We start from the raw sequence: 26,281 nt of genomic DNA, 5'->3' as shown, positions 1-26,281 counted from the left end.
CAACAAGGAAATGGGCCTGTAGTTGGATGCGATCGCAGGATCTGCTGAGTGTTTTTTCAACAGAGGAATCATTTTCTCCCTTTTCCAACAACTTGGTACTGTTCCATGTCAAGAGATGAATTAAGAACTGAATTGACTGCCGGGTTTAGAGGTTCCGCAATCTTCTTCAGAATACTTGCTGGGCAAGGGTCGGACGGAGAGCCAGACTTCAGGGTGGTCATAATATACAAAGATTTTTCTAGGGAGATGGGAGGAAATAGGGAGAGTGAATAGCTCGACCCCGGTGGCCGGACACCCAATGACGTATCCACTTCAGGTGTACCCGTAGGGGCAAACGATTGTTGGAACAGATGGATCTTGTCGTGGAAAAAACATGCCATCTGATGGACCCTAAGGGTAGGAGTAAAAACCTTGCTTACAGCACTGGGAGATGTAAAATCTTTAACAATTTTAAATATTTCTTTACTTTTAGTCACCGCCCCTTTTATTTTTAAGGTAAAGAATTTTTTCTTTTCAGCCCGGACATCGTTTTAATAGGCTTTCAAAGCTTGCTTCTAAATAGCTCCATCCGTGGAATTATACTTGGTACGCGGAATGTGATTTGATATGTAGTACAAAACAATGCTGTCATTCTGTGGCAATAAAGAGTACTGCATCCCTTACTCGCAGGTCTATGGGTGAAGCACTTCGAATGAATCTATTTAGAGACACAAGTAAATAAATAGAGATAGACAAGCCAGCAACTCAATAGGGAGTACAAGAGCCACAAACTCTGGCTTAGCTGTAAGAGCCCAAGCAAGAGCCGCAAATTGTTTGGCAAGGACATCAGGCAACAAGTGTCGTGTATAAATATGATAAAGTCTATTCAAAATTCAAAAACATATTATTAATACATGTGCAAGTGTTTTACTTTAGCACATTAGATCATACCACTCCATTGAGTAACATTTGTCCGAAGAAATCTGACTTTAGAAATCTTTGTGCCTCCTATATATATTCAAAATATTTCCAAGGGTAATGTGGTTTGAGCACACCTGGTGGCATTTTCTGTGCTTTTTAGGTCTCGCATTAGGCAGCGCATGCTTTGCCTCTACGAGGCATTAAGTAATCTCTATGTGTTGGCAAGCGGCCGGTAGTTTTTCCTGCCGCTTGCCATTTGCTGAATGTTGTCTCAGATCCTGTTAGCTGGCTTTTTAGGGGCTTTTGATGTTAAACTGACTTCCGTGTAGTCCAGAAGCAGCGTCCTCTAACTACAGTTTTCGTCCGCCAGATGGCACTTTTTGTTTGTTTTGCGCATCTCTGCCTGACGTACACATGGCAGCGGCACATGCGCAAGGCTATCCCATCATATCTAAACTCTCGGGGTCAGGATCAACAAAGCGCTGCCTCACTCTCGTTTGTAGGTCTCGCGAGCCAAAGGCTCGAAGAGACATTTTATATGTGGGATTTTCAAAGTGCTACCCACAGTTTTGGCTGGCCTAAACCTTGAGTGCACGTTGGCGTGCACAGCTGCTGCTCACACTCCCTCCTCCCTTCTCCCCTTCACTTTTCGTCAGCTTTGATCAGGCTCCTCTGTTGCTGGCATTCCCCCCTCCCTTCTCGCCCAGCCCTTCTTGTCACCTCAGCTTTTTTAACACAGCTGCTGCTCGCACTCCCTCCTCCCTTCTCCCCCTCCCTTTTCTTCAGCTTTGATCAGGCTCCTCTGTTGCTGGTTTCACTTGTCGCAACACACCTCCGCTGCTGTTTTCCTTTCATCGTTTCGTCATCTGCTGCCACTTTACAGTCTAACATATCTCTCTTTTTTTCTACTTTCACACCTGGCCCCTGTTTCAGTTTCACCCACCCCTTTCAAGGGCCTTAAACTTCCAACCATGCACACAGCTACATTTCTGTTGTTCACTTTTCGTTTTCGGTCCTTCTGCCTTCTCGGACTCCTTGCTCGACACGGTCGCTGTATTGGAGGTCATAAATTGCTCCGTCTGTGTTTTACATACCTAATGACAGAATAGCTTCCTTCGCGGATACTTAATTCAAAGAGAGCAGTCATCAACAAGAGCTTCTGCCTTTTTTCAAAACAATTTTTGTTATAACTAACCATTTAAATGTTTTTTTTTCTGCTGCAAAAATCACTCTGTATAATAGTGACGGAATAATGGTTCACCTCCATTTACGTGCACACACCTTATAGATGTCCCATTAACAATATATAGCATTACCCAGCAGCCACGACATAAATAACCACTCCCCCTTACAAATCGTTATTTCAGGCTATTGTTGCGCCCGTAAAAGGGCCCATGTGTTACAGACTTTGGACCAGTAATCATGACCCATCAGACACAGATTTCTTTGCCCTCGTGGCCCCACACTAGACTATTAGTGCACCAGCGTTCAGTTTTCTTTGCAATGCCCCAGTCCCCACCCCGATGATATAATTAATATGCCCGAATCGCAAGTCTTTATGGTAATTAAATCCCAGCAGAGAGCCACTGGAATTGTCATCTTGCGCCCAGGAAATGTTGCCATGTGACAACTAAAATCATGCTCATGAGTCAGTTTCCAACGCACTAATTGAGACTCCACTAAACTGTTAGTGTGCCAGTAACCACACCCTAATATATTAGTTTGCGGGGCACTGAGTAGACATCATAATGCAGTGTAGTGTGTCAAGTCTTCAGACTAGCTATTTATTGTGCTGGTAATCATGCACTGATCAGTTTGTGTGCCAGTCAGTAGACCACATCAGCTGGGATGAAGCTATCTTTATTGCAGTGGCCGTGCCAGGATTACTTGCGCGCTGACTCTGTTGAGCATAACGCACAACTAATCCTGACATGCAGCATAACAAAACAAACAAGCTTTTGCAATACAATCCAAGCCCAGTGTGCAAACCTGCCCAGTTTACCTCTTACATTTTATTTCTAGTCCCACTTTAGCGTTTTCAGAAAACATGAATTGTGTGTGAAACTGTGAATCATACAACTGAAGCACTGAGCCGAGTGTTGTGTACTCACTACTCTCCTTAGCGCCACACATGAGCTCCGACAATAGAGTCGGCTCGGGCAAAGCCTATAGTCTTGAGTCAAACCAGCAGCGTGATTGATCAGTTCACAGGGTGTGTTTGTTTACATACTGTTAGTTAGTACCTGGTGTAAGAAGTGACTAAATTCGGTCTCTACTTTGGGTTGTCAAAAGGGAATGACTCTTTTCCCTGCTGTGTACATGTGGTAATAGTTGACGATGCGTGCAAAGTCATCCATCAGGGAGTTTCACACATTTAACTGAGAATTCCAAATAATTATGAATAGTCATGGTTATCGACACAGCCACTTTCTCTGCTGACAGCACACGACTCTTCTGGTCAGCCTGCCCTCAGCTCTCCAGCCCACAGAGGTCCCAGGCAACTATGTCACAGTGTAACTAGGCAATGTGCTGCTCCTAGGACACAACTTTCACTTCAAGCCCAGAAACTGGACCTGTGAACCTGGTTCCCCAGCTTCCAAGTCGGTCGCTTTGGCCGTTGAGACACATCCTCTCCTCTGTTCACCATCTTTTCATGTATCCCTATTCCCTGCTCTAAAATGCCCACTCCTCGCTCTTGGAGGCAGATTTACTCCCCCATAAAATTGCTGCGTTTGGATACATTGATGTGGGAGTGCAAATGCACATTTTATGAATGTCTGACTTCAATTTACACTCGTAAGCTGCCCCGAGCGTAGGTGCACCCATGGCGACGTGAATCCAGCTCCTAGGAGCAGGTTTGCCTCTCAGGTAATACAGGCACAAATTAATTCAGGCATGTGAATTATTGGGGCATTGTGGGGCTGCGGAAATCAGGCGTGCCGATGAGACGGACGTGTTTGCGATTCTCTCCAGCCAGTGCTATTCCAGCAGAGTCCGTCGGCACTACTACTGCTGCCTTTAGACAATGTTTCGGCTTAAAATTAAATGGTTCCTCTGCTATATAAATGAATAAATATGTATTTAATCGTTCATGATATATCCATTATTTTTCTTATTTAACAACAAATATATTTTTATATACCATAAAGGGTCAAGTTCTAAACAATGTGCCGTAGTTCCATCTTGGACAGAAAGTCTGGCGCGGTCACTATTTGAAGTGCACTTTCACTCCACCGTAAACAAGCTTCGCCAAAGCCAATAGGTCTCGCCTCTGGGGGTCTATTGGCTTCGCCGCTGGTTGTTAGCGATACTGCAGAGTATCCCCAATGCAGAGGAGCATGGCTAAAGAGAAGAAAGTAGGGGCTGTGATGTCATCACCACACACATGCTTACATGATAACACGTGCCGTTATTTTCTTTAGGTCGAGTCTGAGTCAGCGCCGCCCACTACCTATTTCTAAAAGGGGACTCAGATTTCACACTTAACTCTGCATTTGGCTTGTTAATCCACTGCGCTATCTCAAACACATTGAAGTGGGCTTTGGTAGGGTTTAAGGTCACTTCCTTTTGTATAGCCGCCAATACTATTGAAGATATTGTAACAGACAAAGAAAAGAAACAGACAGGAGGAGAGGCGCATGGGGTGATATCGGCTTAGACTCAAGCCTCTGCCAGACTCTAGTTATATACATTCCTCTGTGTGTGGTGTTTTACGTTTTCTTTAGTACAGTTGAAAAGCACTGGTGACTGCACAGGAACATATACCCATACACAGGGGCACAATTAGATCCGAACTTGCGTGGGGGACTAATGGGTCAAACAATGGAGGCGGAGATAACTCTTCAAACAGAGGGGCGGAGCTATCCTCAGAGACAATAAACGAAACAAGCATTTGCAATGCAATAGGTCTCTTTAAGCTATTGGCATTGTAAATGGCAATGCATTTTATATATGTCTCAAAAACCAAAACTTAAATAAAAGGCATTGTCTTTTACAATGCCAACAACTCAAACTCGGGTAAATGCGAGACCTGTTGCATTGCAAATGCTTGTTTTTTTTTGCACTGGTATTGGGTTTGGGAGTCCCTGCGGCTTGTTTTTACAATGCTGGTTTTAAATGGTTACTTTGCGCCCGTCAATGCTTACGCCCACAAATGCTCCGTTACAAACATCAAACGTATATTTGCGGTGCGGCTGTGCTTCACGTGCGATGTTCCCCCATCACGATATAGACTGCCTGCATTCCATGCTTTCTAGAAAACAAAATGATCCACTCGTCTGAGCTCTGCAGGGACCGGTGAAAGGCGAGCAGCGGGTGTCATTTCTTTTTGTTACACGCTCGAACAGGCTAAGTGCAGGAACACCCGAGTTTGCACGCCTGTCATCAGACATTGTTTTTCAGCACGATCGGTTGTTTCTTTGATGAAGACATAGCTCTTTTTATTGTTTATTTGAATGTTTGGAAGACATTGGGGCAGATTTATGAGCCCCTTGCGCCACTTTTGCGTCACTTTTCCCATGTTAAAAGTGACGCAAAAGTGGCGCAAGGGGCTCATAAATCTGCCCCATTGTATCCACGTCCACGTTAGATGCCAATTGTTCCATTGTATCTTGTATTTTTCAAATCTACTGAGTTCTACTCAAATACACCTACACTGTACAAGGTAAAGTAAAAATAAAAACCGATACATTGCATCTATGCAGAATTCATTACACACTAGAAAACTTCCGGTACTCCATCCACTTACTAAAATAAAATATATATATATATATAGTGCCGATTCGTGAACTCGAGGCACTTCGTTGCACAAGTGTGTTATCAGAAGGTGTCAAATACTGGAGCCTGCTCGAGCATTCGGGACAGTTGGACTGTGTATCGGGAACATTTCTCGTACCAGGAGGAGTAGTGCCCTTCTCTGTTGGTACTTTGCCTTTTAGCTTTCATACAGCCGTAGGATTTCTGGCAAAAAATGGTTATGTTTTTGTTCTATACGAAAAGTTAATGTTGACATTCGAATTAGGAAAATCACTATATGTCTCGCACTGCAGGAACCGGTGAAAGGTGAGCAGCGGGTGGTTGGACTACGGAACAGAGTGTGGTAACTTTATTTTAAAATGGTGGGGCACGTAGCTGCTTCCGCCTTCCCACACTAATACAGCGTTTCCCTTAAACTGAAGCCGCGCCCATCGCTGCTTCTGCTCACCCTTCAACACAAATACAGGAACAGAAAACATCAAGGTACGCCTGGATTTAACAGAGGCATACTGCCATTCCTTTTATCTTTTTCCTTTTTCTCCACTCTCCGTTCAATTTTTGAAAATTATTTTTAATTAAATTTGCATACATGTGCGGCTGCGGTACTTCAATGTTATTAGAGGTACACATGTCACGAACGCTCAATGTTATAGGGTGCTATAATGACCGTTTCAATGTTGGCTTTAAATTACTACAGTGCCAGGGACCTGGTCGACTTAAGGCCTTGATTAAACGCATCGTACATCCAGGATTGTTCATCGGCTTTTATCACAGAAATGCACGTTGCCCTTGAACATTGCATTGCGCTGAGGTTTTTATGTTATATGATATCCCATGCCCACAATCATTAGGGGTATATAAACATAGGCACCGTACCAACCTGGGACTTTTAAGTGAATGTGTAAAAGGTTAAGAATGCTAGCTCTCGCAGTCTCTGTCCACCGTGTTTCAAGAGATTTGTAGTGAGTGTCCTGCTCGCTAATGCCGATCTTGACCTGATGCTACAGTCCGAATTTTAATGCCACTTCTGCATGCAAGTTCAAGGAATGTGTCCCCTAGCTTTGTCAGTTGTAATAAAGTGTGCCCTTTAATTGTAGTTTGAGATTTTACACTGTCAATCTATTAAACACTCCATGTGAATGTCAAGGTATACTTTGAACTGTCTGGTTCTCTTATAGTTTCAGTGCTTTTGTTTTTAAGTGGCATTGTTGAAGAATTCAATTCACCAATTGCGTTCCATTTGTATGAGCCCTTCGCATGTTGTATCCTAAGTGGTGACAAGACGCATTATCAAAACTTTGAAATTGTAACACATTATTACTTATACCAATTTATGATAATCAGTCCCACGGCAGATTTCATTTTTGTAATTCATGCAAATTTGATAATCTAGGACATAAAACTTCAACCTCATTTTTGCTCAAGTAGTTTTTCCTGACATAAGGCTGATAGAAAACCAAAATTTCTTCGTATTGCGTAGCATAGTTTGTTTTATATGGTCCCAAGGAGTTAGCACACTTTACAATTGAAATAACTTTATATGCACACAATAGGGCAGCAGTAAGTGTACATGTAAGATCAATTGCAGATACAGATACATTTATAAAAGACAGCACGGTGATCAGCGGAAGGGAAAGGTACAAGGGCAACAGAAAGCCTGCACATAAAATCAAGGCAGTCCTTTAATTGTGCATTACATTAGTGGTGATAACGTAAACTAGTTTAGTCTGTAAGTAGTATTTTCTTTAATGTGTTTCTCCTACTGCAAGCACAAAATGCTTTCCTGCAACATTCAGAAATTCAGAGCGCCATGTGCGCTTTCCTTTTCTAAGCAGCCTAGGACAATGGCAGCCGCTTCTTTGAATAGGTCTCGCATTTACAAGAGTTTGAACTATTAACATTGTACATGATGCCTTTTATTTATGTGTTAATTATCAAAACATATAAGTAAAAGGCATTGTCATCTACAATGCCAATAGCTTAAACTCTTGCAAATGCGAGACCTATTGCATTGCAAATGCTTGTTTTCATTACAACTAGAATTGTTATATTATAGCAAATGGCATTCTGCAAATCCTGGTATTAAAATGCCAGACTCTAATTTCTTATAATCAGCGACTTGTGATGCACCCAATCGCTGATTATAGAGAAAAGACACCGAACTCGACTATTAAAAGTTAATACAGTCAGTTGTAATGTTGCAATGCCTGCTGTCAGACACGGAAGCCGTAGTGAAAGGCAGGTCAGGTCAAGGAGCATAATTGAAGAAGCTGTTTAAAGCAACATAAACATAATGTTGATTTTCTCTCTTCTGCTCTATATTTTGTAGCTTGCAATGATAAGAAAAGAGAACAAGTTTATTTTTTGCACTTCGTAGATAGAGAAAAGCTAGAATCTTTCTACAGGTTTCTACACATTCCAAGCTAGTACATCTTTTTTTTTAAAAAAACAGACTTGTAGTGAACTGTTTCTCATTTCAGTTTGCAAGAAATAACAAACAGGTTATTGATGTGTTTCATTTTTTACTAGAGGTTTTACTTTTATTTGGCCTTTCCCAGTGGCATCTACAGGGGAACGAAGTGTGGGCACGAGTGAGCGCGCTTAAAAAAATATATATAAAAAAAGAAAACTTACCACGTCCCCGCTCCGGATCTCATCTTTCAACACAGGAACAGGAAGCAGCAACTCCTTCGGCCAATCCAAGGACTGCTCCCACCAGGATGACACTAGCCCTAGGATTGCTGGGAGCGGCCTCACTCAGCTCTCCACAGCTCTAGAGGCTTTGGCTTTCTCCAACCCAGATGTCTTAAGACAGCTGGGTTAGAGATGTTTTAAGTGTGCATGTGTGGCTGGACGTCGCCGACCAAAAACACATGCACATTTTAAACAGTGCCATACCAGCCCACCCTCCTCCCTGATGAGTGACATGCTTTTGTCTCTCAGCAGCTGCCCTGCTCCTGTCCTGACACTCGGCTCGGCACAGGGGGTGAAAAATAGAATGACTATTAATTACCTTTTAATTTTTCATCTTTGGGGGGATTTATAAGTGGGGCGATGCTGCTCTGCACAAACGGAGGAGCAGCCTTTGCTCTTTCCTCTATATGGTTATGGAATTCCTCGGGGACTTGTTACAATTACCACTGGGCATCTTGTATGTGTTATTATGTGTGCAAAGGTAAAGCTATCCTTTCCATGCAATGTAAGCTGCTCTCCCGCTGAAATTAAAATCTTCCCCTTATGGAGAAGGAGACAGGGATGTGACTTCTGAGGAGACGGCGACTGTTTTCAAACCACGCCCTGAGCAATGCAGCCTCCCACCTGGCACCGGGCAATCATGCTGACAGATGCTCTAGTCGTTGTTAAGATTATGACTTCTGTAAACCCCACTGAATCACTGATGGAAGCCATGGACCGAGACCTAAACAATTTCTACAGTTTGAACCTTTTTTATTTAACTTACAAATGAGAATATGTAGAAAAATTGGACTTTTAATTTTAATAGGAAGGTTGGACCTTTCCAATATTGGCTTTTATTTCTAAAAGACGCAGCAGCAACATACTAGATTCAATCCTATCACTAATGCACTCTTTCTTATATTTTGGTGCTTACCACTGCTGAATTTGAGTTCACCAATCATACACACTAGATTATCTTTGTTGTTATTGTGCTACTTCAATTAATCAAGCTAAGGCCACCAACCTATTTTTTAGCCTCCAATGTCATATTCCTTTACATTTTCAGAGCATTGTAACATTTTTACTGTTACACTCTGGTGCCGATTCCGATCCTGTAAAAACCCGGGTACGAATGGTCGTACGAAGCGTATTCTCCGTACGACTCGGACCTGGGAAATGCTCCTTACAAACCAACAAGTACGATTCGTACAGAAATACCATTTCCGTACGAATGGTAAAAAACTACGTGCAACGAAAAAATACCCACAATTCCGATCCGGGACATCGCGTACGTGACGTCCGGATGGAGTCAGGCAGCGTTCTACGGACCAGCAAGTACGATTCGTGCCGACGTCACTCCGCACGGATCATTATTTACGGCAGCCAAAAACTCCCAGGAAATTGAGAACGACGCGAAGAAGGAGCAGCGGTACGCGACGGACAGCCATGGACCCCATCCTACGTGTCATCCCGGCCCTCCTAGCCTACGACCTGGTGCACCGAAACCGCAGCGCACGCCGCAGAAGGTCATCACAACACCCAGGGGCAAAGGGGTGGCAAGGGGCAGGAAACATAACCTCTACCTATTTTTAAAAATACCATATACTGGCCATACATTACCTCCAGGGTCTGGTCACTTCGGGGGGCGTGTCCACCAATCCCTGCGTACGCGTACCCGTCACCACTACAATGGTGGTACAGCCCGTAACCACGCCCTCAAAGCGTGGGTACGGCCCGTACCACCATTGTAGTGGTGATGTAGGGGTACGCGTGGTACGGGCCGTACCCATGCTCTGAGGGCGTGGGTACGGCGCGTACACCTACATCACCACTCCAATGGTGGTACGGGCCGTACCTATGCCCTCAGAGCGTGGGTACGGCCCGTACCACCATTGGAGTGGTGATATAGGGGTACGCATGGTACGGGCCGTACCCATGCTCTGAGGGCGTGGGTATGGCCCGTACCACCAGTGGAGTGGTGATGTAGGGGTACGCGTGGTACGGGCCGTACACACGCCCTGAGGGCGTGGGTACGGCCCGTAACACCATTGGAGTGGTGATGTAGGGGTACGTGTGGTACGGGCCGTACCCACGCTCTGAGGGCGTGGGTACGGCCCATACCACCATTGGAGTGGTGATGTAGGGGTACGCATGGTACGGGCCATACACACGCCCTGAGGGCGTGGGTACGGCCCGTACCACCATTGGAGTGGTGATGTAGGGGTACGCGTGTGAAGAAATATGATTTCCTTCTCAGGGGTCTCACTGATACTTAGTCCATTCAAACCAATAATAAAGAATTTGGCACAGAAGCTGAAATATAAAAGAACATTTTTATTAAACTCAAATGAGTGTGACTACGTCACACAGAAGCCGTAGCAACTGAATGAGGTAGTCCATAGAATGGTCTTACTTCACGTACTTATATACTCTTTATCCTGCCCCAGGCATGTAAGGGAGTTGTACCAATTACATTCCTAAACAAATGGAAAATCTGGAGGGTCAGCAGGTGAGTAGCCCTTGGGGTTTTAGCAGGATATGGGCAAAACATTATAATTACATAGTTCACAAAGGTTAATCTGATTTAGATGGCACTGCAGGGCACGGCATGATTACATGTACAGTATCTTGATTGGCAATCTCAGACAAAGATTGATCAGGGAAATTGGCTTTGCGAGGTCAGTTTCAGGTGAAGAGGTCAGTTTCTTACAGTTCATTCCAGAGTCAGAAAGAAACCTAGTTAATGTATACATAGACTAAGAAGGCCAGGCCACTTTGTTCGCCAGGCTACCTTCACAGGCCTACGTGAGGGCAACACAAAATGGTGGCACAATAAAATGGAGTCAGTCTCGAGAACTACAGAACCTCAGACCCTCCTTTTGCCATTACGTAGGCAATAACCTAAGACTCATGTTAATCTGAATCTAGGTCTATATCGATATTCATTAGGTCGTCAAGGTGTTGCTGTAACATCATCTTATTATTCTCTACTTCTCTCGGGACAGGTCTCCGAACACACATAGTAGCACAAAGACTCACTTCTGGTGGACCATTTTTGGATGCTAGAGGCGGAGCCACTTCCTCTTCCATGGCAATTCAGTCAAATGAGAACTTAATTAACATTTACTTTATACAATTGCACTGGAATCGCTTGTGCAACTGTGCCCAAAGTCCGTTCCAAGCCTCTCTGGCAGGCTTCCATCATCCATCAAATCTGCTTCCATTGTCTTCTTCCGCATTGGGCCTCTCAATTCAGGCCTCTTCATGAAAATAGTACTGCTTAGTTGGAGTGCCCTCCTGGCAAACACTCACAGCTCACTCGAAAGTCTCAATGTCTCAAGGCAGTGCACCAGTGTCTCTCCTCTGCAGCAGACACTACAAATAATGTGCTCTTCATTGGTCATGGGCACAGATCATCTTGTGCAGACCCGGGTCTACATTCTCAGGCTCCAACACTCATTATTCAGTGTCAAAGGACGCTCAGGCTGCTCTTTCATGGGCACCATATTGTAGTGCCTTTTGTCAATCTTAGATCCTCCGGTGCACTGCCCTTCCATTGGAGCAAAGAAAAAGGGGGGGGGGGTGTGTTGCCAAAACTCAGGCCAATGGGTTCAAGGGACTGCACACTGTCAAAGGTTACCAGCACATGACAGGTAGAAGACTATAGCCTCAAACCAGCCCTGCTATCAACAACAGGGATCCTTCTCTTTCGCTCTTTTACACTGAAACTTTGGTTTTGTGATGTCCAATGCCGTCTGATGGAGCAAGTACGATACCATTGATGGCGCGCTGGCGATCGCTGTCCAGCCTTGCTACTTTCTGGGTGCTGGAACTGTAGGGCCAAGACGTCCGCCTTTCATCTGTAGCTGTCACTGATGGGAATTAGGCTTAAATCAATGTTCTGCAGGTTATTATGACTTAATTCCCGCAGAATCTAGTGACGTAGGAAATGTGACACAGTTGTTAGTTTCCTTCAGTTTAGTATAAAAACAGTTCATTGTATTTAACAATAGGACTGCAGGCAGGTGGTCTGAAATCTTCAAGGGAGTGGCCAGAAGCCATGGGACAACTCTGGTTTAGAATGCACTGTCACTCTCATAAGATGCAAAGGCAAAGGCAGTACTTCTAGTCCAGGGGTCTCCAACGAGTAGCTCGGGAGCCACTGGTAGCTCGCCAGTACCTTCAAAGTAGCTCTCTGAGGTGAAGTTAAGCCCAGAATCAATTTCCGAGTAGGTGCCTATTAAAGAAGGCAGCACTGATCATCTCAAGCCCCTAAGAGTGACAGCCAGCCAAACGTATCACAGTAACTCATACCAACACTCAAACACACAGTGTGCCAGCCTATAGGATCTGCTACATGACAGTCTGTATCCAATCTCAATATAATTAAGCCACAAGGAGATTGACCATGTTGCAGTCTCTCCTTTATCAGTCACAACATGTGTGTGAACAGTGCACCATCAGAAAGGTATGGCAGCAGTAGCCTGAGCTGTAATCAGTGCTGACCCACCAAAATGCGGGACTGCAGGAGTCAGAGTGAAAATGTGTCAGTTTAGATGCATGATCAGCTCAAAACCTGAGGAGAACAGGGTATGATACAGACCAGAGAAAACTAAGAGACTTTTAGAACAGATCACCATATTAAACGCTCCTAATAGAGAAAGAGGTTGCTCCAAGGGGAGTGTGAAAAAAAAAAAGTGCTCACGAGTTAGGACAGATATAAAGGAGGGGAATCCAAAAGGCAAATTCAATAACCAATCAATTAAACATTCTGGTATCATAAGTAAAACTGGACGTGGTTCATAGTGGCACCAGTTTTACAGATAGGCCAGTCCCTTATGGATTTACAAATATTAATTTCATGATTTTCTAATGGGATAAACATCTCTTAAATTACTACATCTGTGTGTTCCTACATTCCTTATCTCGAACACCTCAAAAGGGGAAACGCATGATACAAATTATCAGGGGCATGCAGATACCTCCCTTTAATAATTGTGCAGCAGGTGCACAATGTAATACACAGGCTAAACAATATCTCCCCATGATCACTGAGAATACCTGTCACCCTAGTCTAATAATTCTCAGGTCTCTGGTGTCTGATCTACAATTTTTCCTTTCCCTAGTCACCTGTCCGGAGGGGGCACTATACCCACTTAAAATAACAATCCTGCTACTCAGGACAGCAAATAAGAAACTCTTGGTGTCTCTAATGACTACATGTAGAAGTGCAATATCATAAGGAAAGTTAGGTCACCTTTAGCAAGAGCCACAGATTTATAGTTCATCCTTAGGGTCTAATCAGGGAACATCAATCTAGGCTGCTCGTCCCTTAAAGGAAGGAGCAGTAACATGACTAACTGCAGGTGACACACTTTTAATCCTGTATATCTCTTTTGTTTATTATTATTTTTTTCAATACCATTATAGCCACATAGACATGCACTGGTGAAGTGTTGTCTGTCATATTCACAGCATGAAATATCATATCTGTGAAATTTAGTAACCAGAACAAGTCCAACCAACTGTTGCGTAGCGATGGGCATCGTCATGACCATCCCCTCACAACACAGGGGAGCTTGTAACAGTATTAAAAGCAAAAGCGTAAACACAACGCAAAAACAAAAAAACGTGCATAAAATAAAAACACACATGCCAAGCCATCAGGTATACTTGCTGTATACCAAGCACAGAAAGCATAGACAAATTACAATAGCACATATAAATGAGCGGTGACGCACGCACTTCATAGACAAATTACAGTAGCACATGTAAATGAGCGGTGACGCACGCACTTCATGCAGCCCAAAACCCAATATTCGGGCCTGCTTAATTTGTCAGGCTTAAAATTAAAAGTACACTTTCTTTTACTTTCCTCACCCTCCTTTTGACAAATGGTCACCAGTTAGTGGTGATCAACTGTCAAATACAACTTACTGTGTCGCTTCTGACACACAGGACCAGCAGGAACAATTCATAGAAGGACAAAATGCAAAAACGTGAAAAACACACGAATATTTTTTCTTCAAAGGAGTCATACAAAAACTCCTCTTGTTTCAACCTACTGCTAACCCCCACCTTACTGACCTCAAGGTCAAAATCTGCCTCGCCTCAGCCCTCTCTCTCTTCACCCTGAAGCTGTCAAAGACAAAAAGCCTACCTAACTCTTTCTAACTTGCAATAACCAACCCTATCCAAAACCACATACCATATATATTACTCCCTTTAGGGGCCACAATCCACTCCTATTCCCAGACTCACAAACATCTACTGTGAATACTTCACAGAACACAACGACACAACATACCAGCTTTAGAACAAATGCTCGTTACCACCCTATGCAATGGTACTCATTTCATCGACCTTAAATGGATGAACGTCTCAGTAGGTCCAGCTAGAGTTAAAACCTTCAACCCTGATATTAAACTCAAACCTCTGCACCGGGCACATTGGCTCACTGAGCCATTAAAAGCAACCCCAAATGAGAACAACCTGCAAATTTGTATTATACCTAAATGTATGCATTTACTGAAGCCTAAGGCACTTTAAAAGCTACTCTAAATGAAAAAACAAAAATGCTGCCTAAATAGTGCCCTCACCCAATTTCGACTTTGACACCTGGGGCACTTAAAAATAAATATCCTATAATTGTGCTACATATTAATCATCCTCAGAATGTTCTTTACAAATTGCAGAGATTGGACATTAGACATATCTCATGTAAATCCTTAGAAAAATGAGTTTTTTACGCCTGCGCCAAGTGAAATTCCATATGCAAATGTTCTCATTTTTGCGGTTCAACACAGCTTAAATTAAATTTTAATGCTAGGAGGTCACAGTATGAGTATTAAGCTTTATAAATATTAAAAAACGAATTTAGAAGCACTTATTTTTAATAATTCTTTTTCATAATTAATAATTATTTTTAATAAACCCAATCATCCCTTGCCTATCATTTTAGACGCATTTATTTATAAGCCTAAACACAGAAGCTTAACTTGAAACATGACAAATTCTTGCACCACTTTTTTTTTTTTTAAAAGAACAATTATTCTTACATTAGAACCAAGAATATGCTTATAAAAATGCTTACAGAGAGGAAACCCTTAATTGAAATGTCTTCTTGTAATACAAAATAATTAACCGTAGTTTTGGATCCTTTTTTAAAACAACAGCCTGAAATGCAAAGTTCCACCCGTGTTTAACTGAGGGCGAAGTCCTGGCTTGAGTAAACATTCCTGTCTATTCGTGACCTGCCATTTGCTCCGCGGCAGTAAAAGCTTGTCTCTCAGTGTTATAACATGAGCACGGTGTCAGTCTTTTTCAAACTCTGACATATCAATGCGTGTTGCGTTGGAGTTCAGCAAAGATTTACTTCAGCTGAAGTGTTTGCCTGTTAATATCTAATACAATGTATGTAAGTAAAAAAATACAATAAGTTTATTTTTCTACAAAACACACAATTTCGTTTTTGATGCCTTTTTATTCCTACTGAATGTGAATTTTAATTTTATCTTTTAAGCATTTAACAGTTTGTACATATGCATAATTGCTTACTCTATAAATTAAATAGCAACATATAGCTATTGTAGCATATCACATGGTTCATTCCCAGATTTTTATTTAATTTCTACTTAATTAATTAACTGACATTTTGCTTAACAGACTGAAAACATCAAGAAAAAACCCCAAACACACATTGAGCTCATTTCAGACATAAACAGAAAGGGGTCAAACACTCAGGACACACAATACAGCGCGTTTTAGTCATTTATTTCATAAATAGCGCCATCGCTATTTACTTACAGAAGTTGCACTAATGGGAAAACCACATAGACATTTAAACACACATTTAACCCACAGATCAATACTCAAGACAGAAACAAAGGACAGCCCACAGACTGTACTTAAACCAAACCATTTGTAAATACTAGTTGTAAGTCATATTTACAAGAAGCGCTTCTCAATGGTGTTCCAAAAGACTGCAAAAACAGCCCCACAGACCTTTATTTCCAAGAAGTCAAGATACACTCAATTCACAAGCTTTGGCTGGCAGAACACCAAAAATCGCTCTGCATATCTCCATTCATAAGATTGCGCAGAACAAAGGACCCTTGTATGTATTATGTCCATATTTTAATTCCCTGGGGATACAGAATCACCAAAGAGCAAATATGTTTTTATACCTAAACCTATTTAGGTATTCCCTCTAGGGGAGCCGGCTAATTTACTTCACATCACACTATGGTATCTCCAAGAAAAAACAACACATTCTTCAATGCGAGCTTTGAAAACAGGCATGCCAAAAATACTGCAGAATATGCAATATTATAATCAAAGTAGTGCTTAAGGTACTCTCCGTACGTTGCACCGTTCAACAAAACCAGATAGAGAAAAAGCTCCTCATTACCTGCCTACACAAATTGCAATTCGCATATACAAACCTATACAAATCCAAAGTTGGCCAACACAAATTCCAAAATTCCAAAGCTATAGTAAGTGTTACTAAACTACCTTACCAATCCAAGGCAAAAACCAACAGTTAGAGCCGCATAACAACTTTTACCAAACAAATGGTTGTCCAAATTCTAACTGCCAAGTTCTAAATGACCTAACAGTCTTTTTTTAAAATACTCACGCCAAAAATGTTCTCAGTCAGAGGTGACATCATGTGGAGGATCAAAATCAGGAAGATCAGAAATATACTGGGGTGCAGAGACAAAGAATCCCCAGAATCTCCGTGCACAGAGTACCTCCTTAGTGGAGTCCTGTCCTGTCCTCCTCAGTAGATTTCTGTCTTCTGACAAGATCACTCCCACAGATAGCCACTTCTCTGATGAGGCCCCACGTTGGCCGCGCCATTTGAAGAAATATGATTTCCTTCTCAGGGGTCTCACTGATACTTAGTCCATTCAAACCAATAATAAAGAATTTGGCACAGAAGCTGAAATATAAAAGAACATTTTTATTAAACTCAAATGAGTACACAGAAGCCCTAGCAACTGAATGAGGTAGTCCATAGAACGGTCTTACTTCACGTCTTATATACTCTTTATCCTGCCCCAGGCATGTAAGGGAGTTGTACCAATTACATTCCTAAACAAATGGAAAATCTGGAGGGTCAGCAGGTGAGTAGCCTTTGGGGTTTTAGCAGGATATGGGCAAAACATTATAATTACATAGTTCACAAAGGTTAATCTGATTTCGATGGCACTGCAGGGCATGGCATGATTACATGTACAGTATCTTGATTGGCAATCTCAGACAAAGATCGATCAGGGAAATTGGCTTTGCGAGGTCAGTTTCAGGTGAAGAGGTCAGTTTCTTACAGTTCATTCCAGAGTCAGAAAGAAACCTAGTTAATGTATACATAGACTAAGAAGGCCAGGCCACTTTGTTCGCCAGGCTACCTTCACAGGCCTACGTGAGGGCAACACAAAATGGTGGCCCAATAAAATGGAGTCAGTCTCGAGAATTACAGAACCTCACGTGGTACGGGCCGTACCCATGCTCTGAGGGCGCGGGTACGGCGCGTACACCTACATCACCACTCCAATGGTGGTACAGGCCGTACCCACGCCCTCAGAGCGTGGGTACGACCCGTACCACCATTGTAGTGGTGATGTAGGTGTACGCGCCCTACCCATGCCCTCAGAGCGTGGGCACGGCCCGTACCACCATTGTAGTGGTGTTGTAGGGGTACGCGTGGTACGGGCTGTACCCACGCTCTGAGGGCGTGGGTACGGCGCGTACACCTACATCACCACTACAATGGTGGTACAGCCCATACCCAGGCTCTGAGGGCGTGGGTATGGCCCGTACCACCATTGTAGTGGTGATGTTGGGGTACGCGTGGTACGGGCCGTCAACACGCTCTGAGGGCGTGGGTACGGCGCATACTCCTACATCACCACTACAATGGTGGTATGGGTCGTACCCACGCCCTCAGAGCAGGGGGTACGGACCGCATCACCCGTACCTCTAGGGCACCAGTACATTAGTGATACAAGGCGTACACACGCCACGAATGTTGGCTTAGGGCCTGTTGCCGCATATAACCAGTATATTGGGGTGTGTTCATGGCCAGGACAGCAGTGTACAGCACCAAGGGTGCGGGTGGGTGGGTGGGTGTCTGCCTAGGAGTCCCAGCAGTGGACAGAGACATGTGAGGGGTGGGTGCAGAGGAATACCAGCAGTGGACAGAGACATGTGAGGGGTGGGTGCCTAACACTCCCAGCAGTGGACAGAGACATGTGAGGGGTGGGTGCATATCACTCACAGCAGTGGACAGAGACATGTGAGGGGTGGGTGCCTATCACTCCCAGCAGTGGCCAGAGACATGTGAGGGGTGGGTGCATATCACTTCCAGCAGTGGCCAGAGACATGTGAGGGGTGGGTGCATATCACTCCCAGCAGTGGACAGAGACATGTGAGGGGTGGGTGCCTATCATTCCCAGCAGTGGACAGAGACATGTGAGGGGTGGGTGCAGAGGAATACCAGCAGTGGACAGAGACATATGAGGGGTGGGTGCCTATCACTCCCATCAGTGGACAGAGACATGGGGGTGGGTGCATATCATTCCAAGCAGTGGACAGAGACATGTGAGGGGTGGGTGCATATCACTCCCAGCAGTGGACAGAGACATGTGAGGGGTGGGTGCAGAGGAATACCAGCAGTGGACAGAGACATGTGAGGGGTGGGTGCCTATCACTCCTAGCAGTGGACAGAGACATGGGGGTGGGTGCCTATCACTCCCAGCAGTGGACAGAGACATGTGAGGGGTGGGTGCAGAGGAATACCAGCAGTGGACAGAGACATGTGTGGGGTGGGTGCCTATCACTCCCAGCAGTGGACAGAGACATATGAGGGGTGGGTGCATATCACTCCCAGCAGTGGACAGAGACATGTGAGGGGTGGGTGCCAATCACTCCCAGCAGTGGACAGAGACATGTGAGGGGTGGGTGCATATCACTCCCAGCAGTGGCCAGAGACATGTGAGGGGTGGGTGCCTATCACTCCCAGCAGTGGCCAGAGACATGTGAGGGGTGGGTGCCTATCACTCCCAGCAGAGGACAGAGACATGTGAGGGGTGGGTGCCTATCACTCCCAGCAGTGGACAGAGACATGGGGGTGTGTACATCATGATCAGATGAGCACAACTCCATGGGTGTATGTACGCATCCCTAATGTTCGACTATGTTGATAGTGCCATAACAACACATCACTGACAGCAGTGTCCCACTCCCATGAGGATGGATGTCTTTCCCCCACTGCATGACACAACACATGTGGGTGTGAGGACAAATGACACATGCATACCCACCCCTGGCGGATGCAGCACAATACACACACAGAGATCATGCCACAAGACTGTATACTCATGTCAATGCCCACTAAACTAAAAGAGCCAAAGGGAACACACACTGTCACGCACATCCCAGGACTGATAGGAATGTACAGGTGCTGGGACAGCCACCAAGATGCTGCCTCTCATGGAAGGAATAGGGTGGAGTTCCCACAGATACAATGCCCACAATTGTCAGTCAGGTGCACAAATACCCTGCAGAACAAGTACCAATTGTGTGCTAGGCTGGGATTACACACATGCAGAGTGCGGAAAATGGTGAATGTCGCCATTAAGGCATTACAACATACTCAATACACAAGTACAGTGACTAGCAAGGATGGCACTGAAGATGCAGCCGGAGACATTGCTGAGCAGGCATGGCCATAGTTGAAGGGATCTGTCAGCCATCAAGGAAATGTAGACACAGGTCAGTACAACAAAAGTGCAACTCCCTGCAGGCAAGATGTCAGGTGCCACACAGGAAGGAACACTCCTTGGGACAATGTCTCCAAACACAAATAGCACACACGAGCAAAGATACTTTGCAGAGACCTTGTGATGGCACGCAGATACCATGGTCCACCCCATGAGCATCAGACTACACATTTTTCCTGAAAAATAACACATTACCACAACCCAACTCCGGGACCATCAGCACCCGCATCAATACCTGAAATGCAATAGTGATCAAAGTGAAAAGAAATTGCTTTATTCAGCATTAAATGAAAATGTATAAAAGGACACTATTTACAAAGGCACATGGCCAGTCCAGGTCAGAAGTCCTGTGGGGGGACACATGGCCACGCGTCTCCCCTAGCTTGCCTGCACATTAGAACCCTCAGGTTCGTCGACTGGGGGGGGGGCATCATGTGGGGAAGGACCAGGCACCGCAGGGACAGTAGGTGTAAGGGTAGGTGTGGTGGGTGCAGGGACGGACGCCTCCACCACAGGGGTTGGGGCAGCACTGCTGCCAGCTCGTCCAGCGTATCCCCTGCACCCGAAGAAATCACAGGCTCAAAGGAGGGGGGGGGGTCAGAGGGATGGGATGCAGCGCTACTCGGGGAGGGGGTGGACAGGGCGGGGACTCAACTCCCCTACCCGTGGAGTGCCGTTCCCGTTTGCGGGCTGGAGAGCAAGAGGGGCTGAGGCCAGCACAGCCAAGTAGGCCTCCTTGTCAGAGTGTGTGGTAGGGGAGCCGAGGGTAGTGCCTTTGGAGGGACTGGGTAGTGCGGCATGCGGATTCGGACTGTGGCTGCGTGTATGCCTGTGTGCCCCAGACCCAGTGGGTGTGCCTTCATCCCCCTGAGTGTGCGTGCCAGGAGGAGTGCGCTTGCCCTTACGTGGTGGTGTGCTGCCTGTGTCTGGTGGGGTGTGTGCTTGGGAATGTCTGTGTGTGCTTGGGACAGGTATGGGAGTGGGAAGTGTGGATGGTGCAGGGGTGGGGAGGGACGAAGCGCTGCAGGAGACTCACTGCTGCTGTCAGTGAAGAGTCCATGGACCTCAGCAACATCCGTTGGTCAGACATCGCTGATGACATGCCCTCCATGTACGACACCATCTGTGTCATCATTCGGGTGTGGCCATGGAGGACATTCAGCATCGATGTCTGGCCAACCTGCAACTGCCGCAGAATGTCCACAGACTCTGCAGTGAGGGCAGCAGGGGGGACAGGGGCAGGGGGTGCGGTGCCTGGCACGAAGGAGACACGGTGTTGCCTAGCACGGACAGAAGGGACCGGAGCAACTGGGAGGGCGGTGATGGGAATGGAGGGGGCGGTGACAGATGTAGTGCTGCTGCCAGTTGTTGTAGCAGCCTCCGCCCCCTCGAGGAGTTCAGCCTCGGACCCGTCAGCGTCGTAGTCAGTGTTGTCACTAGACAGGTCCTCCGCCTGACTCCCCTCGCCCTCCGTGCCACTTGCTCCCACAGACTCGCCAGCAGTGGTGGCAGCGGTGCTAGATCCCTCCTCCACGTCCATGCAGGTGTCTCCCTCGGTGTCCTCCGATGATGCTGTGGGCAAGGTGAAGATACAGAAAAAAATCAGTCACCTGTATACAACAGACACATGAGTCCAAACAAAAATGTCACAGTGGATATCAGGAAATGCATCATGAGTAACATCTAGAATAGTCCACACATATGTAACCCCGCACTCCCCAGTTGGTTGACCCACCATGCCACTTGGAAACAATGGAGATTATGACACAACAGCAAATAACTTGATAACGAATTAGACTGAGAAGCTAGTGTCTGGGGACAGTTGAGCACAGCAAGACTATGAAGGCATGCCACCTCTTGTTCACAGTGACGAAACAGTATTGGTGCACCCAAGGCCAAATAACACACCTCAATGCTAAAGGTGTCCCCACACTCTGAGACTTGTGAGTACTTTGGAAACCATAACCAAAAACATTGCGATCCCTTGGGACTCACAACACTTTACACAATGTACATGTTTAGAATGTGTGAATGTGCCACTTTGTGAACAGATGACACATCTGCCTGTATGACAGAAGTCACACAATGAGGTGCACACAAAAATACATTTACACAGTCATTGTATGAGCTGCCAGCCGAATTCTAATAAGCCACTGTAAAGAAGAAATGGGGTATCAGTAAGTACATATACATGGCACCACGGTGGTCTGGATTAATTGACACTCGTAAGTTGGTATCAGCAACAACCAAGGACTTACCCAAATGCAAACACACTGTGGGAACATGGATATGTATAATCAGAAAACAAGCGGTAATCGAACTGTGCCTTTCTGTAAAATGTGCCAGCGTGTCCACGGAAAGTGTAAAAGTACTTTCTTTTGCACTTCCCTGGGAGACATCTGTCATGCAGGCACATTATTGTCCTTCACAACAAACTAGCAAAATGAAGCATATGAAAAATTGAGACATGTTGACAAGTGTAGTGAGTGCCAAGGTACAATACTTCTTGACTAAAAACTTGAATCATGCCACCTGTCACATGGCCATCCGTACCATGACGACACAGTTGGCAACACATCTGACCCACTGCTTGTCATGTGGAGTGGCACACATGTCCAGACACAGGACAATGCATTAGCTAATGGGCCTGCAATGTGTCGGGATAAGGAGCACCTGCACTGAGGAGACACCCTCATGGCAAGCAAGAATGTCCACACAGATGTCAGCACACACAGACCAAACTACTTAGCATCTCGACCACACACTGGTGGCAAAAATGGATGAGCATGAGCCGTGTATTTTAAATTTTGGCACATGCTGCAAAGCACAAACATTAAACCCAGCACAACATGACTGGGTCACTGCATGTTGAGTGTCTGTCCAGACAATTATCACACACAGGTCAGACCTGGCAAGGAGACATAAGGTTTGGACATGTAGGCCTTGCCCGCACGAACACCCCATACCTGAGACAATGTGATTGAGACAGATCAAGAAGTTACACTTCTTAATCTGGGTTTACTAAAATGTGCATCAAGAATTCCTAAATGTACTCCACATCACCTCGTGAGGCTGCCAACACATATTTGTGACAAACAACCATCAACAGATAGTTGTACATAGACACACAGGCACTGCCCAGTGTGAGGATGCACAAGCAAAATGGGGTCAGCCTGTACAATGGGCACATGTAGCACACTTTAGATAAATACAAATGAGGCCAGGGAACAATGCCACAGAGGCCAAACTATGCTGAACACACAGAGAATGGGCACAGTGTTGGATGACACACATGATTCCGAGGCAAGGGTGTCTTAGGGGACTGTAGTGGGCACACTGCTCCATGGTCCTGGAATTATCTGACTGTAACATGAGCTACCGTCCCGGCACTATGCATATCTCCCACTCATGCACATCATGTCTGAGGCCACAACATCGGTCATGCATGCTGCAAGTCTGTTAATTTGAAAACTCACACTCCTATGTTGAGACTCAGCATCAGTGCCAACTAATATTGACCCCCAAATGACTGAACAGGACGGGGCACAGGCAAGGTAACAACACATGTCTCAGACCCCCCCTACATGATGCAGAAAGCAATGTGCACTTGGATTAACTGCCAGCCTAGATGACCATGTGCAATAGTGATTACACACAGACCAGGGAACACATGTCAAGGAGGGGAACGGAGAAAGAATAGCACCGTTTGACTTTGGGGAACAGGATATGGACTGCACCAATTAACCCTCCCAGTGTATCCAGGCGACTGAGCACTTTCAAAAGCTGGTGACACACAACAAACACACATGTACCTACCCCCTTCCTGCTGCTGCAACTCCTGTAACCGCCTATCCAAGTCAGGGAAGACCACCGCCAGGACACGCTTCATCTGGTGGGTCAGTCGTCGGCCCCCGCCGTGCTTGCGTGGAGGTGAGTCCTTCAGCTGCCACCGGGCGTTCCTCCGGGTCCAGCACCGGATGTCCTGCCAGCGATTCCTCACTTGGGCGAGGCGCCGACTGTGACCCTCCACGGATCTCACAGCCCTGACGGCCGGCTTCCATATCTCCCCCTTGGCGTAGGCAGATACCTGTGAGGATGACAAAGTGAGACAACATCATTACACCTGCTCCATGTCACAGAGACACACATTTGAACATCTTTGATATGTTGAACAGGGCATAGTATGCTGGCAACAAATAGCACCTTTGTCATAGGGACATTAGCCTCTGTGGAAGCTCCAATGCACTACATGGCATTGAAAGTACACAGGTGGCATGAGGGGTGCAACACACTCCCTGATCATGGCACACGCTGTGCATCACATGCAACACCAGGCTGATGGACAGCACCTCCAAGCAGTCACATGCCCCAGGCCACTGACGCAACCTCAGCAGATTACACCGACAGACACAGGCACAGATCAATCACCTGCCATTGGTAACAGCGGATACAAACCTCACTCGGCACATGTGCCACTTGCCTGTGGGGTGTCACAGGTGTGGTGCTAGCTCAGCAAGTCAGACACTCCTCACGGCTTACTTCTCACATCAGATGGGTGGAGCTGTTGCCTCCTCCATGCAGCTGTGGTGCAACACTCCACATAGACACTCACCCACATGACAAGGAAAATTCACACACATCAATGTCCAGGGGGCGTACACATCATTTGGACACTCTCACCACCGCTCCACTCAACTCACACACATCTGTGGGTACAGTCACCTGTCACACCGGGGGGGGCACTGAATCACCTCTGGACTATAGAACAAAAATGGCCCAAAGGATTGGGCAGGCTGAATGTGCCATGCACTATGCAGTGAATGTCACAGTAAGCACAATGCAAGTGAGGAGTGCACACAGGAACTACATCATGCTCTGCATGGAAGACATAAGCCATTCCACCCCCCCCCCCTGGGACCCACTCTAAACAACATTGCATGTCTGTCACACCTGGACACAATGCCAGAAGTGACAGTCACAAAAAAGGTGCACAGTCAAAGGTAGTGGAGTCAGCACACACCTGCTCCGCTGGTCTCCCATACAGGCTGGTGTACTGTGGGAGGATGACATCCAGCAATGCCTCATTCTCCTCATGGGTGAATGGCTGGGCCCTCTCCACAGACCTTGACATGGTGCCAGAGGAAGCACAGGCAGCAGCAGTGGTGTCGAGTGAAAGGTAGTGCAGGCAAGTGCCCTCTCATGGGTTCTGGCTGACTTATATCTGCCTTGCTGGGCTGTTTCATTTACAGGAGGACAGAGTGATTGGTCCGACTCATTTGCATCCTACGTTTCCTCCAATCCCTTTAAACATACACCAGTAAGTGCCTTTACATGGTTCAAAATTTGAGCATGATGTGAAGTCAACAACCGCTTTGCAACATTGTATTTAGTTGCCAACTGCCTTTTACAGGCCACATGATGGAAAATTTGAACTTGAAAATCGGTATCCATGACAACCAGCATGCATTTAGGCCCTAATACTTGTCCCTCATGTGTCCCTATGTAATTTAGTTATCCACACACAGGTACGGTGCGTTTCACACGTACCCCTACGGCACCAGTTGCACAGTGCGTTTGACACGTACGTGTATGACCAGTGTGGACACGTACGTGTACTACGGCAGTGTACACACTGGTCGTAGACGTACGTGTATGACCAGTGTGTACACATACGTGTATGACCAGTGTGTACACGTACGTGTACTACGGCAGTGTACACACTGGTCATACACGTACATCTACGACCAGTGTGTGCACGTACGTATACGACCAGTGTGTACACTGCCGTAGTACACGTACGTGTCCACACTGGTCATACACGTACGTGCACACACTGGTCGTACACGTACGTGTACGACCAGTGTGTACATGTACGTGTACGACCAGTGTGTGCACGTACATGTATGACCAGTGTGGACACGTACGTGTACTACGGCAGTGTACACACTGGTCGTACATGTACGTGTCCACACTGGTCATACACGTACGTGCACACACTGGTCGTACACGTAGGTGTACCCACTGGTCATACGAACGTGTACTACGGCAGTGTACACACTGGTCGTACACGTACGTGTACGAGCAGTGTGTACACGTACGTGTATGACCAGTGTGTACACATACGTGTACGACCAGTGTGTGCACGTACGTGTATGACCAGTGTGGAC

This window comes from Triturus cristatus, chromosome 1_1 (assembly GCF_964204655.1).
Source record: "Triturus cristatus chromosome 1_1, aTriCri1.1, whole genome shotgun sequence".
NCBI lineage: Eukaryota > Metazoa > Chordata > Amphibia > Caudata > Salamandridae > Triturus > Triturus cristatus.
This window is presented reverse-complemented; position numbering follows the sequence as displayed.